At 43.1% G+C, this 21,776-nt stretch overlaps 1 protein-coding gene across 1 annotated transcript in view; it reads left to right on the forward strand.

Moving 5' to 3' along the window:
* LOC109986113 (heparan sulfate glucosamine 3-O-sulfotransferase 5) overlaps positions 1-21,776 on the forward strand; it is a 78,720-nt gene that overhangs the window by 44,908 nt on the left and 12,036 nt on the right. The window contains exon 2 of the mRNA XM_020636674.3: positions 1,161-1,227. The gene's annotated coding sequence lies outside the window, so the exon portion shown is untranslated. The remainder of the gene's footprint in view (positions 1-1,160; positions 1,228-21,776) is intronic.

A 21,776-nucleotide genomic window follows, 5' to 3' on the forward strand; every position in this document is an offset into this window, starting at 1 on the left:
AAAAAACGTCAATTTGCCTCTCTTCAGCACAAGTTGTACAAAAAATGAGTGTATTACAGTTTGAATTTGGTCGACATGTATAGAGATATTTATACTTCTAAAACCTTCTACAAGCTGCATGTCTCTGCCCCTCTAGCCAAGTTTATTCTGCGCTCCAAAGTGAACCGTTTGCAGTACCATTAGGATGCCCATTTATAGCACCACGGACCACAGAGGGAGTTCACCTCTTCACCTTTGCAGAACTGCTGCTTTGCTCCTTCTAGCAGAACAGTAAATGTACAGTCAGCTATCAAAAACCTCATCAGAAGACTAAAAAAGAGCTATACAAGCTCAAGTCAAGTCATGTTTTATGACACCATTCTCTCCAAGAATGTGTGCTCAAACAGGCCGTTTGGAGATTTTCCCTTCATGACATCACAAAGGGCAGTAGCCCCTCCCCCAGGTGGGTGACACTCCCACAGCTAGGTGTTTGTTCTGCCCTCTGAGTCTGACTTCTCACCGTAAACAATAGGACATGGAGCAAGAAAGCCAGAGTACACCCAAGCTCTTCCAGAGAGGGGGCGTGGTCAGACACAGCTCATTTACATATTTAAAGGTACTGACACAGAAACAGCCTGTTCTGAGCAGGGCTGAAATAGAGGGGTTTATAGACATGATCAAATACAGGATCAGAGTGGATTTAGAACAAGAATCTTCACACACATGTTTTGAGGAACTCTGAGACTTATTTACACTGGTTGAAGAGGAGGATGAGAATATATGACTTTTCAAATAACTTCATAATCTGAACTTGTCAGCTGAATGTTGCTTAGAATGACTTTGATTGACATTGAATTAGACAAATACCCTTTCTTAGATTTCAGTTTTTGCAGTGCTGCAGACTTATTTCAGTATTTCTCACTGAGGACTTGTGTTTTATTCTCGTCCGTGAGTTTATTTAACTCAGAAAGCAGTCTCTTACCTGAACTCCAGGTGCTGTTTCCTGTTTGTATGCAAACTAGAAAATGAATGAGCTGAGTGTGAGTCAGTGGCTTTGTCAGACACGTTGATGCTTTCAATTACAAGTAAATATAGAGGGAGGACATTATTATTTTCAGGTTCTTTGCACCACAGTTTGTTGGTGTTGTTGAGATTGATCTTTGCTTTATTCTGTGTTACAGATGCTGGATCTGAGTGTGTGTGCATAAAGAAGTAATCATCACCTCTGGCAGTCATGAGGAATAGAGGGTATGTATCTGCATCTCGTGTTCACACACTGACACATCCTTCACTGCTGCTGAACTCACTCTCACAGATATGAAATGTGTTTTACAGAGACGTTGACATGCTTACTTCTTGACTGAAACTGAACTGTGTAGAAATGCATATGTAAACATCATCAGCACGTTTTCACTCCCGTCTGCTCTGCGCCTGACAATCTGGTTACCTCTGTGTAATAATATATGTAACGACGAGGCAGTTATTCAAAGGGTGAAAAACAAGCAACTTCTAGTTTGAATTTGAATATACAAGTTTTTTGATTCATAGAGAGGCAACAACAACTGACAATATTATTTAACTGATGACTCATCCCCACTGGATATTCCACAGAACGCCACACTCAAAACTGGAAACTTCTCCGTTGTATAAAGTTTCATTCAACTGTGCAATCTGTCTGTAAACCGGTCAACAACTTCACCCATGTGATCCATACTGATGCAGGCAGAAATGAATCTCCCTTAGTGGAACTGGTGAAGTGCTCCAGAAAAACACTGAAATCACATAAACACCTGGATGTATATTTTAACATCCAGATATTCTATTTTAAGTAGGACAGTGGATAGAGTCAGAAATCAGGGAGAGAGAGAGAAATGGAGTGGGGAATGACATGCAGGAAAGGAGCCACAGGTTGTCCCAAACCCGGGTCCCCTACATAGACACTATTGGCTCCCGGCGCCTCAACGTCCAGATTTTCAATCAGGTGATGAAAGGGTGATTGAAGTCAGCTCTGATGTCATTAAGAAGGAGATGTTTAAACTTAACAACGGTGTTCCAGGGTCTGTGTTTGTCGGATGATGTTTTACAAGGACATGAAAGAATTTTGCAATTTGCCTTGAGCTTTATTTTTATGCAGAATTCTTCAGTTTAAACCAGCTAATTGACAGATAATGCTATCAGAGCTAATTATTCAGCTGAGGAGCTACATCATATTTCAAGATAGAGTCAGTAAGATTGTCTTTATACTAAAGTAATGCAGCTCAGTGATCACTTCTTGGCCTCCATACATGTGTTGTGGTGTCTGTGTCTGTGTCTCAGGGGCTGCAGGGTCAAATCCCTCCGGCTGTGAAGTCCTCATGTTTTGGTTTGTTTTGGTTGACTTGGGACATTTCTGGGCGGGTAGCTGGAGTGTTTCCACCTGAAGTAATCTGTGACGTCTAGTACAATTGGAGCAGACAATAAGTCTACCAAACATCCTTGCAGATATGAGGGAAGACAGTTGACACATTAAGCTGTCCTTGGTCATCTAGTCACAGCTGAACACTATTAGGTCTGACTGACATCAGGAACAGAGAACAAACCAAATGATGTTTGTTCATTTAAATCTAAATTCCACCACAGGGACCAGTTTCAATGTTGTGTTTACAAGCTGTAATAACCATTGCCTGTGACTCTACCTTTAAGATTCATAACTCATGAATCATCGTATTGTTCTGGTATCATCTCAGGCAGGTAAACAGAAGGTGATTGTACTCGCTGTCCCGACCTTGGCTTCTGACTTTGTCCTGTTTGCGTGTCCTGCTTAGGCGGCTGATGAGACTTCTCTCTCCTCCCTTTGTGCTGTTAGTTTAGCAGCAACCTCAGCTGGAGGGGGGTGGAGTTGAGCGTAGGTAGGCAGAGCAGTAAATCCACAGCGTAGCACATCCATCACTGTGCCAACGTCTCGGCGCTCTCCCTCCCTCCCTCTCTCCCTCCAGCTTAGCCTAGCTCCGTCCCTCCTCATCCACGTTCTGAGGCACATGATTAATCCTACCTCTCATATCTCTTCTCATGTGTCAGCACCTTCGTTGCTTTATAGGCTCATACTGAAATGAAGTGACAATTCCGCTCTGAAATATCACCAAATTAAGACCGCTGGCATGTGTAAACAACACAAATATACACCCAAAACCATAAATCACACGGCTAACTCTCTTGTTCAAACTTTGTCGGCCCTGTTAGAGCCAAAGGTTGTTTCATGTGGTATATCTATGAGGGTTACTTACTATTTTGTGAAAAAAAAAAATAATAATCTAAATGCGCCTGTGGTCGACCACATTCACTTTTAATTTCTGTCAATTTCAACCAAAATCTTAATAAGTGTATCTGGAGGAAATTGCCAACCCTGCCTTTAGATAATGTTTTAATTAATCACAAATGTTCATGTGTTTCAATGTGCAATACGTGGCCATCAAACAGATCGGGGGGATTTGGCACCATGTAGTGCCTGGAACGCTTTCTCTTTTTGCATTCTGCGTACAGGATAGAAGTCCTTTATTCCTCCCGACCCCCACCTACAGCAGACTTAATCCCTTTTAAAACTACATTACCTGACTTTTAAGACTTTCATTCTGTCCCCAACACAAATAAACATGACTGCTTAGCTACTAGCTAACAGCACCTTAGATGGTTAGGTACTTCGATGTAAAGCTCCCGGATTCTGTTGACTGATTATATTTCATGCCCACATGCAGATGGTTCACCAATTAAATTACAGCATCAAACAAACACCAAACATTTAGATTACTTCAGTATAGGCTGATATACTACTATACTATACTATCCATCCATTATCTATAGGCTACTGCTTTCTCCCACTCACGGTTGCGGCAGGGTGGAGCCGATCCCAGGAAACAAAATGGTGGGGTATACCCTGGACTGTTCCCCAGTCATTCACAGGGCTGACATAGAACCAGCCACACTCACATTCACACCTACGGGCAATTTAGAGTCACCAAGTAAACGAGCATGTCTTTGGACTGTGGGAGGAAGCTGGAGAGAACCCAGGCATGCACAGGGAAAACATATAAACTCCACACAGCACCAAGCTGTCCAATGGAGATCAGAACCAGAGACCTTTACCTGTGAGACAACAGTGCTAACCACTGCACCATCATGTAGCCCTACTACTATACTGTGCTATGCTGTATATGCTAATATATATGTTGATGACGATTTAATTTCTGACACCAAGACTGAAGAAATAAAGCCTTTTAGTTTGAAGTTGCAGATAGTTTTGCAGGGTTTTAGAGGAAGTGAGGCACCATAATGGAACGGAGAGGAGGAAATATTTCTGTGTGTGTGTGTGTGTGTGTGTGTGTGTGTGTGTGTGTGTGTGTGTGTGTGTGTGTGTGTGTGTGTGTGTGTGTGTGTGTGTGTGTGTGTGTGTGTGTGTGTGTGTGTGTGTGTGTGTGTGTGTGTGTGTGTGTGTGTGTGTGTGTGTGTGTGGAGGAGACAGGCAGGGAGCTCTCTGAAAAACTGGCTCCTGCAGCTTCTAAGTCTGCCTCGCCTGCATATGCATGAAGTGAAACGTTGTGAGCGGTTAGAACTGATTGAAAGGAAATATGACAAGCTTCAACGTACACACGCGCACATATGGGCTCGAGATAATTCACATATACACACACACACATTCACACAGCTCTGAAAGCAGCTGTTCCTCTTGTGTTTAAATTATCACCTGTCAGCACAAATTTAGTCTGCTTCTGAACGGGCTGGAATTTAAATTTCAGATCTGCCATACAAATCCCCCACCACCCCTCCTGCCGCTGTCATCCATCATAAGGTAACCGAAATTAAGGTCTAGCCATCAGTTTTCCTCATATCCTTTAAGATCACAGGAATTTAGTCCAGTCTTACTCATGCAGCTCCGCACAGTAATGAGGGAGGCGTAGGAAAAAAAGTCTAAAAACAGAATGGTGCTTTCAGCTTACTGTACTTTGACCAATCAATAGATATATAGACAGATACAGTAGGGATGTCTCTGTTGACCCAGTAGTTTCAATAAGTTAACTAAACCAGTCCACTGCAGTGTTCACCACTTTAAAGAGACAATATGTAGGAATTTTGTTTTGGTGCACTTTGTGCCCACTGGAGGTCATTTGTTGACCAACAGACGGTAATGAAGCCGGCAAACACGTTGTGAGAACGACAAGGTTCAGTATTATGATTGGATTTAGCAAAAATATGACAACATCTGAACGATGTGTGGACATGGAAGAGACCCCATTCTTCCTGTATATAGTTATCATACTATTAAATAAACATTTGAAAATACTATTATTAGGTGAAAAAGTGACACATTGTTGCTTTAATCACATGTTAGAAAGGCTTTCTTAGCTCCCAGGAAGATATTGCATTAGCCTTCCCAATAGAAATCTCTGCTGCTCTGATACTCTGCTTATATTTTATTTTTGTCTCATGAGAAATAAATCATCCTCTGAATCAGAGATCACTGATGTCCGACCTGATAGTCATCATGTATTTCTGAGCCCATAGACTTCTCAGAGTGCTCAACATTTGACAGGCCTTGGTGCGCTCGACAAAGTGCAGTGTGAAAGCAAACCCAACTGAATGAAAAGTGTTGCAACTGCACCCCTTAATCGCACAGAGTCCACCAAACTTCATATTTGAAAGCAACCTCAGATATCCGTCCTTACAACCAAAGAAACCTGATTCAGGTCTAAGTGAGGTATCAACAGTTTTCATTATCAAGTAAACCATTATTCATTTCTGTTGAAGGGTGAGGTGGGAATATCAGACAAGGATTATAATTATGTTTTAATTTATTCTACAGAAAAGAAAATTACAATATCATTTACACAGAACTTGGATTGTAAGAGTTCATTGGTCCCTTTCCCTCAGCTGTTTGAGTATTTCTTATAAAAGAAAAAGATGGAGCGTTCAGGAGCAGCCAGGTCATCGGTCTTTGGCCGTGTGATGACTGAGGTTGGCATCTTTCTCCCAGCAGCCCCGGGGTTGAAAGCAGATCAATAGCAGCGTGTTCTCAGAGGAGTCATCATTTTAATCCTGGTTGTGACTCCGACTTCTGCAGCTCCTTACTCAAGACTCTGTCTACCATACAGGCCAGTGGCAACAACTCAAACGACATAATTACCTCTAATCTCACGCAAATGTTGCTTCATGTCAAACCTAGAGTCCTTGGTGCTCCATCATCCCCCAGGCGCCAAAGAAAGCTGTCCTGTTGCGGCTCAAAAGGCCGAACACGCTCTTCACAAACACCTCCAGACGCCCAGAGATTTAGACAATATCCTGTAGTTGCCTTTTTTTTATGGATCGACGCTGTTCCCTTTTAGCTTGCAGGGCAGAGCTCTGCCACGGTCTAATGAGGCAGAAGACAACCTGAGATCAATAACTGCTCCCAGCGCAGTACAATGAGAACAGCCCCAGCAGACGGCTGCCGTAATTAAAAGTATTTCAGCATGTATGACGGCTGGCTGCTTAAAGGTCGCAGAGCAGAAGAGTTGGGTTTGCAGAGTTTCTCTGAAATGTTGGTTCGGTCTGTTTTCTACTGCTTTTAGTCTGCAGGGTGACGTGTGTCTGGCCCTGAGAGTCTCACGGTCTGACTTACTAAAGGTTTGCATGTTATAAAACATGTATGACCTTGATAACATCCGCGAACAAATGTGCAAGTCCATCTAGTGCATGTGATCATGCGCGATGCGCCGCGATATCTAACACCGTCGTGCTGTCAGTGATGAAGCCTAAACATGCAGATTACTTATAACTTATTGTAAGAAATGCTAGAGGCAGAATACATTATTGTTCTCTTGTGTTTCCAGTGTTTAGATTAGTGTGTGTGCCTGCTGTGCGTTACGTCATATGGCTCAACCATCTCCAGGTATGGTGGGGGGTCTCTGGAACACCTATTTTTGGGGTCACGAGCAGAAAAGTTTGGAAACTCTGGATTGACACTAACATACTGTTATAATCTAACCTTCACAGTATGGTGGGGGTCAACTTTGACCATGGCCAGGTGTTTCCTCATAACAAGTGTTGTCTATTGAAGTGCTACTCAACTTGTGGGTCGGGATCCAAAAGTGGGTCATGGAGCTGTTTTCAGTGGGTCCTGAATGTGTGCTTTAAAAAACAAATAGTGTCAAAAAGTCTATAAAGTATGTTTTAAATCACATTAAAGAAATCTGATCGGTTGAAAGATAACAGAAGGATCTTTTATTAAAGAGTAGGTGTTAAATCCTGAGGCAAGACCAAGCGGCAACCTCTGTTCCTCTGCAGCTTGTCGAGCGTCCGCTTGAGGATTGCTCCAGGAACCCCTGAAGTCACAAACACACCACAGGCAAAAAAGCTGTTTTTACAGCATAAATAAACGTGTTTACTGCCTGGTACAAAAAGCGAAATAGGTCTGATTATTTATTGTCATCACATACTGTACAGGGGTGACTTTTTTTTTTTTTAAACGGCTCAGTTTAGATTTTGAAAACGATAGGCTACTTGTTATCCATCGATATGCACATAGCTGACATAATTGACAGGATGTAACGGTTTGTCAAGACGTTTAAAACCCGCCTCAGCTCCAGCTCTCAGTCTGTCGTTAGGTTGACTTAAAGTTAGGCTGAGACAGGATTTCCAACATAGCGGCTGCTGCCAATGAGCCTCCAGAGTCCCCTGCAGGAACAGATGGCTGACATCACTCAGGCTTCATCCATAAATATTTACAGTCTGTGGGCTAGACCAGTTGAGAAACACTGGTCGAGAGCGGCATTTGGAGGATTATACGCCTTTATCTGTGGTCTCACAGGTTATTTTTATGGGTTTTGATTAAAAAATCATTCAGTGTGTAGCCATATCACAAATCCAGACTACAAACCACATATGTCACGCAAGTAGACTTACACAATAATCCTCTTTGTGACGTAAAAATGATTTCTTATATTTGCTTTTACAACAAGCTGTTATTGTGCACATATTTCACCTCCTGGTGTTCACCTCAAAATGTGAAATAAACAGCACAAAAATGGAGATGAAAGCGGCACAAAAGCAATATCCAGAGCTGCCCCGAGGCTTTGTGGCTCTTTGTTGTTGCAAATGTCTGCAGGTCAGCTCAGAGAAGCTGCGCCATAATTGAAGTTGATATTAAAAGACGGGAGCGATGCGTGAGTCGTGAGAGGAGGGTCATCTCGGCTGAACGACACGGCTTTATAACCGCAGTCACCTTCCCTGTATGTTTGACAAACGGCTGCCACCGGGCAACAAAACAGCAACATAAAGCAGCCGCCCTTCACAGCAGCCCTTGACTCCGGCGCTTTGCTGTAATGGCATTGTCACCGCTTAAGATGTGCTCACAGGACAATAACCTGAAGGAGAGAGTAAAACGTGACGCGAGATAAGCGTCACCTCGAGCTGTTTGTATACGCTACACGTGATGAAGGGGAACTGCTGCATTACTGAAACACCTGGCGGGCCCATCGTTCTTCAGGAACATGAAGTTTTTAGAGGCGCTCATGTCGTGCTGAAGAACATAAAGCTTTTAATACAGAACTGGGTTAACCTACACAACAGGTGTGTCTGCCTTCTCAGTGGTTTGTATGTAAAGTTGCTGATGCTTTCATGCTGAGTAACGTCCCAGTATAGCCTCACACTCTGTGCATTTCATCACCTGGAGCTCTGACTCAGTCTATTTCCAGGATCATTTGCTGTGAGTCAGGTGGAGCGGGTTCACTGTAATCTGTCATGTTGGGCTACTAATGTCAGCTTCATCCCCACAGGGTAAGAGTTTACATAATGTCTGTTAATGTCTGATCTTATAGTCAGGTCACTTTATCATTTCATTCAGTAAATTTATTGGAAACTACTGTCCATCCAGATACTTGAGGGACACACTGACAAAATGACTATTACAGCTCTGGTATCGCTTTTGTTTCATGTTGGTACTCTGATTGAGGACTCAAGATTTGTGTGTTTTTCCTGAGCGTTACAGTGCTCACAAAAATGGCAAATAGAAGTGTTTCTAAAGGATTTTATGTGTGTGCGTGTGTCCTCCTGAAAAACTCCTGATATTTCCAGGAGATGTATTTGTTTTTTTTGCTCTGACTTCACCCAGAGTTTCTCCTGCCACACCCCTGGTATTTTTTCCGCAGCAAGTCCGAGTGAGCTGATGTGAGAACACAGCAGGATGTTTTGCGGAGAATTCACCTCGAGCGAGTGAGAGGGGGTGGTGACACTTATATCCTGCGATCGGTGCATGATGCATAGAATGTCTGCAAGAGGCCGCTGCGATCTCCGTGCACGTAAACGGCTTCATTATGTTTTCTGTTCGTCTGTAGTAATCTGTTGAACTACACATTGTATTGATATAAAGGCACAGTTTTACATTGTAGTGTCTTATAGGGGGCTCTGTTGCTTCATCCGCTACTTCCACATCGTTTTTTTTACGTCATGTCTTACCTCAGGAGACCCCCCCCCAGGCAATCCTCCTGTAATTAACTAGATATTTTCAGGAGTGCATGTGTGAAAATGGCTTATGGGTTGTCGTTTTCTTTGTGATCCAGTTGTCTGCAGCTTCAACAGAAAGTCTCTTCATCACTTTCTCTTCATTTTTCTTCATTCTGAACAAAAGAAAAATTAGATTTTAGTATTCAGATCCAAAAAAATGGAGTAATGAGCTATGATCTGTATTTTTAGCCGAAGAAGGCATCTGTCTCTGTCTCCAACCTGTGTATCTGAAGTGATACTTTAAAGAATTAAAAACAGTCTATATGGGGTTTAAACCGTGTTCATCAACATATCGCATCTATTATTCATGACTCACGGACCTGCTTCAGTCGTCACTGCAGCGAGGCCTCTTCATTTCTGTCTCCTTCTGCTCAGACAGCGGTGCACTCACTCACACACACACACGCACGCACACACACACACACTGCAGTCCTGCCATGTGAAATTGTGGATTTCGCCTGGTTAATGCAGGCATATGAATTATTAATTGTAATAAGTGGAGCTTCCAGGCTCCGTGTTTTATTGCGTCCTCCTTCACTGCTCCGTGACATTACAGAAATGGCAAATGTGTCCGAGACAGACTGCGCCCATTAATAACAGAGCTGAGCTTTGTTTCCTCTGCGATTTCAGACCTCACTCTGCTTAAATCAGGCCTCCGTAGTCTGGCTCTGTGTGTGTGTGGATCCACAGCATTTTAATGGATTACCCTCCAGCCCCTCTATTATAATCTAATAAAGTGTTTATTTAAGGGCAACAGGGATGCTTTTAGGAGTAAAAAGGTTATTTGCTCCAAATAAAGAATGTTGTGTGTGGAGCTCGAGCCAGTGCAAATATGTGAACCTCTTAAAACCTTTAAAGGCAGCACTCTGTCTCCTCCAGCACAGATTTAATTGCAGCTCTTAAAGTCGCTGCATTATCTTTCTCTGAAGATAAAGCACGTTTCTTTAAAGATGGATTCTTCCCCTTGTTGGTTCGTTAGATAAATGCTTCCCTGTAAGAATTTATAATTAAGAGAGGAATCTACACGTCATGTTCCAGCTGGGATCAGAGCAAACTGGGATTTATTACCTTCTTCTCCCATGCGAGAGTCTCCTGAAGCTGATATGATTCTTAGTTAAGGGAAGTAGAGCCGATTGTAAAAGACAGGACTAGAGCCGATAATATAGGCCGATATTAGCCTATCCAGTGACTATCAGTATTGGCTCATTTTGGCTAAAATCGCAGATTTGCTCTGATATTACTCGATTTATTCACAAGTCTAACAGCGTTTCATTTCAGCTTCAATGTATTAGAACAAGCATTTATCTTTCACCAGCAGAGGGCACTATATGGATAACAACCATAGACTGTAAACACTGATTGGATGTAGCCTGAGTGACGTTATACATCTGTTCCTGCAGGGGGCTCCGGCGGCTCATCAGCAGCAGCTGCCATGTTGGAAATGCTGTCTCAGCCTAACTTTAAGTCGACCTAATCGTTTTCAAAATCAAAGCAAAGCCGTGTAAAAAAAAATCAGCCCCCGTACAGTGTGTGCCAGTGATGACATACATATATGATTTTACTGATGCAAGTCTTTTCAGAAACTCATGAAAACTGTGTGATGGTCATGTAGACGGTGCAGCTGCACAACGAGCTCAGATTGATGAATATTTCATTCTGTCTTGAGTGGCAGTCAGAGAAAAGCAAAGACAGAAGAAGACTCTCTATATTCAGTTGTATTATTAATAGAGAATCAGTGTCTGTGTCATTTTGAAGAATTATATAAGGCAGGGTTTCACAGGTTTCCTTTTTTACTTTATGATCCAGAATCTATTGAAGGTTTGTATGATGACATGCAGGAGTAGATCCTGCGGGGAACTTTTGAGGGGAAATACATCAACACATCAATACACCAAGACAAACACATTAACTGGATTAAAGACAGGGTTGGACATTTTTGAAAATGAGCATTATTTTGAAAGTCGTATCCCCTCAGTGCTCTGTCTAAAACCACGCTCCTCACTTACATGCACAAGTGCTGTTGGTTCCAGAATCGGACCTCAGCTCGTGCTTTGAATGTGGGCTCGTGCACACATGGGGTAGAGAACGAGCAGGGAGACAGGGAGGCATCTGATTGGTTCATCAGATTGGTACCTCGTGGCAGACATTGGTTGAAGTTTTTATAGGCTTACAACTGATACAGATGACAGATTTTCTTTGTTCCTTTTTCAGAGAACATGAGTTATTAATTTCTATCAGGACCTAAAGTTTTTCAACCAAAATCTTAAAAAGTGTATCTGGAGTATATTACCAACCCTGCCTTTAACATCAACATTAACTGGGTTAAATGGATTTGAGTTAGTATAGCGCTTTATGGTCTTCTGACTACTCAAAGTGAAGCAGCAGGACTTGGGGGCAACTAAGTGTTAAAGGAAGAATGTGCAACTTTTTGATCCAGTAGACGTCGCCTTAAAGCACCAGCATGAAACTAAAACAAACTGCTGTTTGGTGACTCCTCCACTATTCTGAAGCCTCCGCTCTCCTTCAGCAACACACCTCCAACCCCTCTCCAATCACATTTGCAAGAAGGAGTTAGCAATTAGAACACACTGTAATTAAGTGCAAGTGGGGACAAAACTGCCCTTTACTCAAACTACAATTGCCTGTTGCCTGCATTCTTACATAAGCAGGCTAATGTTAGCACACTTTGGTTAGCTCGTAGCTTCATATTGCACATAAATTGACACAGAATAAATGTAATCTAAACACACCTATTGGAAATCCAAATAAGCAGTGAGTATGTTCTTTTTATTTTCTCTAGTCCTTGACTAAAACTTTAGACTTTATATGCCGTTCCGTCCATGTAAACACGGCTCTGACAACAACACAGCCAGCGGGACTCAAGCTTCTCACTCATTGTAGACAGTCATGACTCAGAGACACATTTATACAGGATAAACTTCATTTCTGATATATTTATGTGTAAAATGTCACACGTTCTTCCTTTAAGTGCCTTGCCCATGGACACATTGGACATGTGGCTGCAGTAGCTGGGGATCAAACACCTGACCTTCCGTTTAAGACGCAGCCAGCTCTATCAACCGACAACCACAGCCGCCCAACAGTACGACCAATTTGAACAATGTGGCATCAAACTATCACGTGATGTTTATTTTGGCATCGACTCTTTCCTTGAAGCATGTCTCTTTGGACGTGTCAGGTCATGCTGAGCGATGCTCTGCTGACGCTCAGGAGGGAGAAACAGTGAAATGTGAAGAGGAAACGTGTCTAACCAAGCAGAGCTCCAGCTCTGAGTGGAAACACTCCGCTGGTTCCCTGAGCGGATGACGGGCCGCTCATTGCATGCTTCCTCCGCTCGTACTGCACAGAAGTGGGATCCTGTAGAGGCTTTGAAAAAGCTCTTTGACTACCTTTACGTTTATACCCCGACTGAAAGCATTCTTAGAAAGTGTACTTCCAAGAGTCACTTCATCTGTTGAGGACATCTTGAACAGACTGATGAACCGCTGCTTCATGGGCCACACACAGCTGTCTCTGTCCCGCCTGTTTTTGCCTCTGGCTGTTTTAGCCCATAGCTCCTAACACCCTTCTAGTGTATTTACAGACATCTTTCCATTCAAAGGCTCTCCCTCACTCATACCTTGACTTTGAGTTTCTTTCCACTGTCTGTCAAAGTCTGCATCCAGATGTGCTCCACCCTGTGTGAGTGACTTACAGCCAGCCAAAGGAAGGAAGATGTGAGTTAAACAAAAGACGATGCTCCCCATGATCCTCCAATTACCCCCTCAGCAGTGTCCACTCCACATCCAGAGAGAGTCCTATACACACAGCTCTGCATCAGCATGCCACTGACATTTGATAACTCAACTTTAAAACAGAGTATCTGTGACACAACTTATCAAAACTTTGGGCCTACAGTTGGACTGATCTTCCATCAGAACTTCCAAGGAAAACTCCCACAGACGGACACACTAGCTAAATCTTCTATTTCCTGTCAACTTGAGGTCCACAGGTATGTTTGCAATTGTTTCTTTCATGATAGAGGGGGGATATATGCCTGCTGTGATAACACACGATGCATGTCAGTATGTTCAGGTAAAATCAGGAAGGAGGAAAGTCCTATTGTCTGGGAATCGGCTGGTGGCTCTGCTCACACTGTGTGATTGTGTGCAGTCATACGACCAAAATATCGAACGTGTCATGAATTCATCCAACTGATCGGGAGCAGCTGTTCGAACAGTGATTGGCCATCGTGCCTCACTGTACGCTACATGACTGACATCGGGAAATTCAGCACAAATTCAAAATGAGTCGTATTACTCAAAAGTCAGGTCTAAATCAGGCCGGAGGTCGTATAGTGTACGTCGGGCTTTAGAAGCTGTGCTACTCTGACTGCTGGTGGGTCACGCTAACAGCTGTTCCCTCCACTTTTCTTATCCTGCTGGATGGTTTTGAATAGAGAGAAAAATAGAGGGGAAAATGTTTGGTCTTGACAAGTCCCACCAGGTAAACTTCAGTCATTTGCACAAAAGCTGTCTTTACAGAAAAATGGAAAACCCATTAGCAGAAAAATAACACGTGACCTTTTGTCTTTTACCCAACAGTTTAGATTTTATATCAGTCTCTCATCAAAAACCAATTTCTGCATTTGTGTGCAGATAACAATCCACCTATACTTGAGTTGCTTGTTGGATTGTTTGTTGTCTCAGTTTGTCGGACAATTGCAGATGAGTTCGAGATAATTCAGATGTCAACCCCACATTGTTACTCCTACCAATGCCAGCTTCAACTGGAGTACCCCGTTCTGTGTTTATGCTTTTAAAAAGAACAGCAGATGCAAAACATCAGCCAAACATTTTAAACTTGACCTGGCCGTGTGAAAGAGCCTAAATAACTGATCACAATGAACCCACAGAGAAGTTGTGATCCAGTTAGAGAGAGGAGCTGGTGAAAACAATGAACGGACTGCTGAAAAGACCCACAGCTGAAAAAAGGAATAGTTTCAGGTCATTTTCACACAGGTATGTTTGGGTAAGACGTCCCAGCAGTCAGGCACATTACACCAGAGTACCCTGGTATTAATATAGATACAGGTCTATAGCAGAAAGGTCACTGATTTGATTTCTGCAGCTGACAACATATCAGTCAACAGCTGCGCTGCTGTCACCCTGTCCTTGAGCAAGAAGTCACACTGCATCCTGTTCTCTCCTGGCACGTCTCTGTGGATCTGTCTCAGCTGAATGTGAATGTAATTCAAAGAAAGGTGATCAGCCTGGCCAATCAGTGACTGACACGAGACGATGATGGGACCTGACAGACTGTGATAGAGATGGAATAGCTCTGACCTGGAAACTCGTGTAGCCAATATTAGTCTCAGGATCGACATCATGAGCTGATATATGGATGTAGCGTTTCTATCAGGCAGACAGAGGGGGGTTGAATACAAACATGAGATCTACCAGGGAGATGTGTCCAATCTCATCAGTATCTTTTTAACAAAGCTCGGGATCTAATGGTAAGTTTTTAAACGTTGTTTCGTGTGTTTACAATATACATGTTCAGCGCTGTTCATTTTGTAAACAGAACTTTTGAACATACATAAAGTATAATTAACTAGAATATTATGGAAATGCAGCACAGTTGGCCTAGTCATTGGTTGTGGAGGTTGCAGTTCTTCAGGACCAAGCGGCAACTTCCGGTGTTGAAAAATGCAGAAGTGCAAAATCCTGCAGTGCCTTGAGTGTCCACTAGAGGCTGGCTGCAGAAGTAGCGGAAGCCACATACACACCCATTCAAAAAAGCCTGCTTTTAAAGCAAATAATGTTTACAGCCTGGTTCATAGAACGATATCGGTCTGGTTAGTTATTGCCGTCATGGGCACACATTGTACAGAGGGTGAATTTGTTTACAACGCATCTGTTTTGTTTTTATGACACAATACGTGTTATCCAAAGTTAGTTGCGTAGCTTATGATTGACAGGTAAGCGTGATGTAAAGGTTTGTCAAGAGGCTTAATACCCGCTCAGCTCCAGCTCTCAGCCTGTCGTTAGGTTGACTGAAAGTTAGGATGAGACAGCATTTCCAGCATGGAGACCGCCATCGATGGGACTCTAAAGCCCCCTGCAAGATCACAGGTGACGTCACTCAGGCTTCATCAATTTAAATGTACAGTCTGTTCAGGACGGGTGGCCCAGGTTTAAATCTGACCTGTGGCTCCTTCTCAACATGTCGTGCCCCACTCTCTCTCTCTCCCATGATTTCTGACTTTATGTACTGTCCTGTCTCTTAATAAAGGCATATAAAGTAAAAATAAATCTAAGAATAAAAATCACAATCATAATCATCATTATATAGAAATGATTAGCTATATTCTCTCTGCTCAATGACGTATGAGTCTATATATTTTTTCTTTTTAAATAATTTGTTTCTTCTCTGCATATTTTGAGGTTGCATGTTTTCTGCAGCAGCTCCTCAAGCAAAAAAAAAGAAAAAAACAGCCTTTTCCTTTACTCCAAATAGATGAATTGTTTAGACTATAAGTGAAAGAGATTGTGAAAAATCCTAACAATCTTCAGCTCTTCTTCTGTCTCAGAACAAAAGCCGGATGCAATGCGGCCGACTGTCGGAGCAGGTGGTGCGTCATGAGATCATTGGAATCATCCACTCTCCCTCTGGTCTGACATCAGAGCGTTTCCAATGCATCGTCATTCCGATAGAGTTGTGAAACTAATTTTCATTTTCACGTTCAACTGAATCCATTAACCCTCATGTGCTGAAATCAAATCGTCGTATTGATTCAACCGCTCTCCCATGAGGAGAAGACAATCTGAACGGTCTGTTAAAGGGTTGATGAAACCCAGGAGCTGCTTGCCAACAGCCTGATGGAGAAATGATCTCGGGCGTGCAACGATAGGCCTCTGCTGAGGGGAGGCGGATGAAATTTTAAACACCCTCAGTGGCGTCTTTATGCAAAGCAGAGCAGAGGGCCTGTCAGAGTGAATCACAGGGTGCTTGATGACTGGAAACACTTAAAAGGTTTTTTTTCTTTTTTTTGCATATAAGCGCTGCATGGTTAATTAGCTCCATGCATATGTTGCCTCCTGCTGCAGGGCTTACCCCGTACACCTGAGGCACACCTCTGCCCCCCCCCCCCTCCACTTCTTCAGCAATCCCCCGGACGTTCACACAGGCTGTCAGACCCCCGCTAACATCCCTCCTGCGTCTGTGTCACTTATACAGATGAGCCCCGGCAAATGTGCACACCCCGGCTCTCGTTATGGTTTTTTAGAAGGGCGTTGGCATAAAAAAATCCTCAGTGAATCTTTGATCGGGGGGCTGCACAAAAGAAAGGATGGCCCAAGGTTGCTGCATTTTCCAGCGGCACAAAGAGCGAGCTGATCAGAGGCTGAGCTGACGAGCGAGGAGGTGAACGGCGTGAGTCGGCTGTTCAGCAGGGAGATAACTCTGCAATCCTTGCAGTGTTTTCATGACTCAGAGTCTCCTCACACATTACTCAGCGTTAACCTCTGCATGCCACCTTCCTCACTCTGCCCCTCCCCCCCTCCCTTACCCCCAGGGCTTCTGCTAGTCCAGCCATGAAATGAGATGACAAGGTCTTTCCTGTGTGGACGCACGGGCTGCCCCTGTTACAGCCTTAAAGGGAGGATGCTGCTGCTGTGTGTGTGTGTGTGTGTGTGTGTGTGTGTGTGTGTGTGTGTGGGTGTGTGGGTGTGTGGGTGTGTGTGTGTGTGTGTGTGTGCACGTGCGTGCGCGTGTGTGTGCGTGCATGTGTGTTTGAGTATGCATAATTTTAGGATCAAATCTGGCCATCTTATTACTCTTTTATCTGTGTGAACAAAGAGAAAGCACCAGGCATGTTGTCTATCTCCGGTTGGATCTTGGTTTCTGTTCGGCTGGTTGATCAGGTGTTCTGACTGTAACTGATCCTCGTGCAGATATTTAGAGATGAGAGAGGATTCATCACATTTCTGCTGCTGTGTTCCCTGATCAGTTTTAAAAGAATATTCTGAGATATTTGGAAAATTATGCAAAACTTCGATTTCAGGCTCAAACTGACCTGGCTGTGTTCATTATGGAGTCACAGCGTGGTTACCCTATAGCTTAGCATAAAGCCGTAGAAAATAGTATGCATAATAACAATAATAACTTTATTTATGTAGCACTTATCTAAGCAAGGTACAAAGTTCTTTACATAGATTAAAAGTGCTGCACAAAATACACCAGTATAAAAGATTGGTGAGTAATAATCTATTAATTGAATCAAGCAGGACATGAATTACTAATCAATCATTAAAAAGGCTGTCCTATAAATATATGTTTTAAACATGGATTTAAAAACCGGTTCAGACTTTGCCAGCCTTATGTCTTCAGGTAGGGAGTTCCAGAGTTTAGGGGCTGTGATGGCAAATGCCCGGTCGCCCTTGGTTACCATCCTTTACCTATAGGAACGACTCATAAAGGTGGTAACCGTGTCTGTAGAGGTCATAGATATACCTACAAGCAACTTTGAAGGTCACTCTTTAAAATCTTGGTAGTTAAGATCATACATTAAAAAAAATGTACAGCACATGTGCTGGTTCATGCAGGAGACGTATGACGCAGCTGTAATCAGCTGACAGCAAGCTGATTACTTCTAATCACACACACACACACACACACACACACACACACACACACACACACACACACACACACACACACACACACACACACACACACTGCTGCTGCTGGCGAAGCTTTGCCTCCATAACACCCGCCTCCTTCTTTCTGCTGCAAGCTCTCGGCTAGCTGCTAAGCTAACCAAGGCAGCATTTTGAGAGCAGATCTAAAAGCGGCAAGTTTGACTGAACTTCCATTTTGCAATAAATGGTTCAATCAGTTGTGATTCACTGACTCGAGACTTTTTGAATTTAACCTCCTAAAACAATAAATAGCAGCTGATAAACAGTCACTATCTTAGAGATTTTCTAAATGAAAGTAAAGGAGTCGCACATACTTTGAATCATTCTGCTCTTAGTAGTAAAAGAAAACTGTGAAATGTGTGGGTGCTAACGTTTCCAGTGTGAGTGCGTTCAGTTCTTCATGAGGTCCATCAAAACATCCCACAGTGTCTGAACCACAGTGAGAAGTTTAATGATGAGTAGATCAGACGTCCTCCACATCTCTGGATGGAGATGTTTTCAGTTGACAGGCGGGTGTTTGGATGGATGCCTGTTCTTCTATCTTCTCCTGTCTGTTTGTGGAGAGGAGAGGGAGCGTCAGAGCGATAGAAGAAAACCAGTTGACGTTAAGCTACAGAGGCAAGCTGCTGCAGGGAATGCTGGGAATTGAGTGCAGACACGATCAGAGCCAGAAAGTCCTGCAACACCGCCTGAACCAACCTGTCTGTAAGTCTGCCTGTAGGTCCAGGACCAGATACCCAACAGGGCTGGGAGCTGGATGGTTTTCAGGACGTCAGGTCTCCTCTGGGGGGAGGGGGGGAGGAAGAGGGGGTGTTGGCTCAGCAGCTGTTTGGAGCTCCCAGCTGCTGCAGGAGGCCTCTCAGCGAGCAGGTGTTTGTACCTGATGTGATTCAGGAGTCTCCCAGAGGTGGAGAGAGAGCCGACCCCCCTCCCACACACACACACACACACACACACACACACACACACACACACACACACACACACACACACACACACACACACACACCTCCCTCTTCCACCTCCGCTAACAAATCTCATTAGTGCACTCTAACTCTGCAGCTAAAAACAGTCCTTCTTACTGAATCTTGTTAGTTGTCACCATGTAAAGTGATTCAGGCTAAATGAGTCACATCAGCCTCAAATAGACGATCACGAGCCTGCTGGAAACGCCTGATAAGAGATGAATTCTGACACTTGCTAGTTGGCCAGAGTGGGGTTAACAGGTGACTTTTTTTAAAGCCAACTTCTGACATGATTTCATCTCATGACTTGGAATTTCGCCCCACAGTTGTACGCCTCCGCACTTTCCTCCCGTTTCTCACAGACTGACAGTGAAGCTAAGGATTGGATAGCGTGATAAAGTTCATTACCCTAAAAAGAAAAAAAAACACCAACCAAACACATGCACGCAGTAGTCATTTAATTAAAAAATGTCAGAAGACAAATACAAGGGGGCGCAGGTAGCGTAGCGGTTAGTGCCACACCACATGTACCGAGGCTCTGGTTCTCCAGACAGAGGCCCAGGTTCAGGTTATTCCCCAACTCTCTCTACCTGATTTCTGACTCTATAATAATAATAGACTTTATTTGGCATGGACGTCGCAGATACATTGGACGAACCAGATGCATTGTTTAAGTGTTTCAGCAAGCATGCTAGTTCTCAACACCGGTCCATGGGAGGCTTTTGAAAGGAATATTATGACAATTAAGACAGCGAGAAAGGTAATAAAACAGAGAAAACAATAAGGAGAGAATAGATAAATAGACATAAACTGTAGAGCAAAGGCTGCATGATCAAACAAGCTGACAAATATAAGGATGTGATAACCTTAGCTAGGAAACCTTGTGATCCTGCTGCCTAGCTAGCGACCTTCAGTCGGCGTCGACAAAAGAAGACCAACCTCACAGTTCACTTCCAGGTAACATGCAGATGGCTGTAGACAAATATGCAAATCAAAAATGATACTAATAATACTCAGTCAACTTCTTCAGAAGATCTCGTCTGGGTTTGCATGTAAACCTCTGAAATAAAGGTAAAAAATAAACCTTAAAAAAAAGTAATACAATACATCAGGGAATTAAAAGAAAAAGAGAGAAACCCGTCTAGGCTAAAAGTCAGACGCACAGTGTCTGTTTTTTTCGACATTGCTGAACATTTAAAAAGAAACACAATGTCAAATTGTGTCAATCATGTTTGTTCTTTGAAACTTTTGTATGTCATAATTTTTTTCCTTACAGGTTTCGCTTTTCTGCAAAATCTTGCAGTTCCTCAAGTGTCCACTTGAGGCGGGCTGCAGAAGCACCAGAAGTCACATACACACCCGTTAGAAATGAATATGTTTACAGACTGGTTCATAAAACCAAATAGATCTGATTAGCTCACGTCTCGATCGACACACACTGTACGAGGGGTGAACTTTTGATGACTCATCAGTTTTGATTTGATGAAGGATATTTGTTATTCACAATAAGGCGTGTAGCTGACATAATTGACAGGTGGGCGGGATGCAAAGGTTTGTCAGGGGGGCTTGAAAGCCACCTCAGCTCCAGCTCTCAGCCTGTTGTTAGTTTGACTTAAAGGTCCCATATTCTTCTTTTTCTGGTTTTATATGCTCTTTAGTGTGTTTTCCATGTGTCCTGTGCATGTTTAGGAACATCTATGTGCAAAAATTCAAAGTCCGCGGAAACACGGCTTCTCCTAAAGATAAAGATAAAGATAAAGATAAACTTTATTGATCCCCCGTGGGGGAAATTTGTGCATTACAGCAGCTCCAGAAAACAGGGGACAGGAATATACTTATAAAAAAAAAAATAGAAGTTAAAAACAGATCAAACATATTTACATCATTTAAATAAATAAAAAATACAATAATGTAAAAAAATACAATAATGTAAATGTAAAATTACACAGTAACTTGTTCTTAAAAAAACACACACAGTGTGTAGCATGAGGTGGTGATGTTAAAGAGACCTTCGCCTGTTAGCTGCAGCATTAGCCGCATGTAACGCTCGGTTCTAGCCCCCCTTGAAAAGAATTTGCCAGTGTGACGTCTTGTCAGTGTGAGATCACTGATCTAAGTCCATTGGCTCGTTGTGGCAAGCCCTGCAGCTCATGTTGCACGCCCATTAACTCCTGTAGCACGCCCACAATATGTCGTAGCCTGCGGTGTTTTTGCTCCCCGGCCCTCGGAGCCAGAGTGGCTGAGCGACTGACCAATTACGGCAGAGCCGACAGGCCGACCAATCAGATCAGACTTGGCACACGTGGGGACTCTGAACGTGGGCACTTCAGAGCCTTAGAGAGAGAGTCAGAAGTGAGCCGGTGCATGGAGCGGCAGTACATGAAAACAGACACTTTTTAAAACTTTAGTTATTGTGAACATACTTTAGTAGGTACATAGATTAAATATACGAACCCCAAAAAGGGCAGAATATGACCTCTTTAATGTAAACCCTCAGGCTTCGTCTATTCATATTTACAGTCTGTGTGAATATTTTTTTTTTGTTATTTTTGTGTCCAACCAATTCCCCTCTTTTCCTCAGAGTAATCCACTTATTACCCCTGAACCTGTGATTAGAGAA

The sequence above is a fragment of the Labrus bergylta genome, chromosome 15 (genome assembly GCF_963930695.1).
Source record: "Labrus bergylta chromosome 15, fLabBer1.1, whole genome shotgun sequence".
Classification (NCBI taxonomy): domain Eukaryota; kingdom Metazoa; phylum Chordata; class Actinopteri; order Labriformes; family Labridae; genus Labrus; species Labrus bergylta.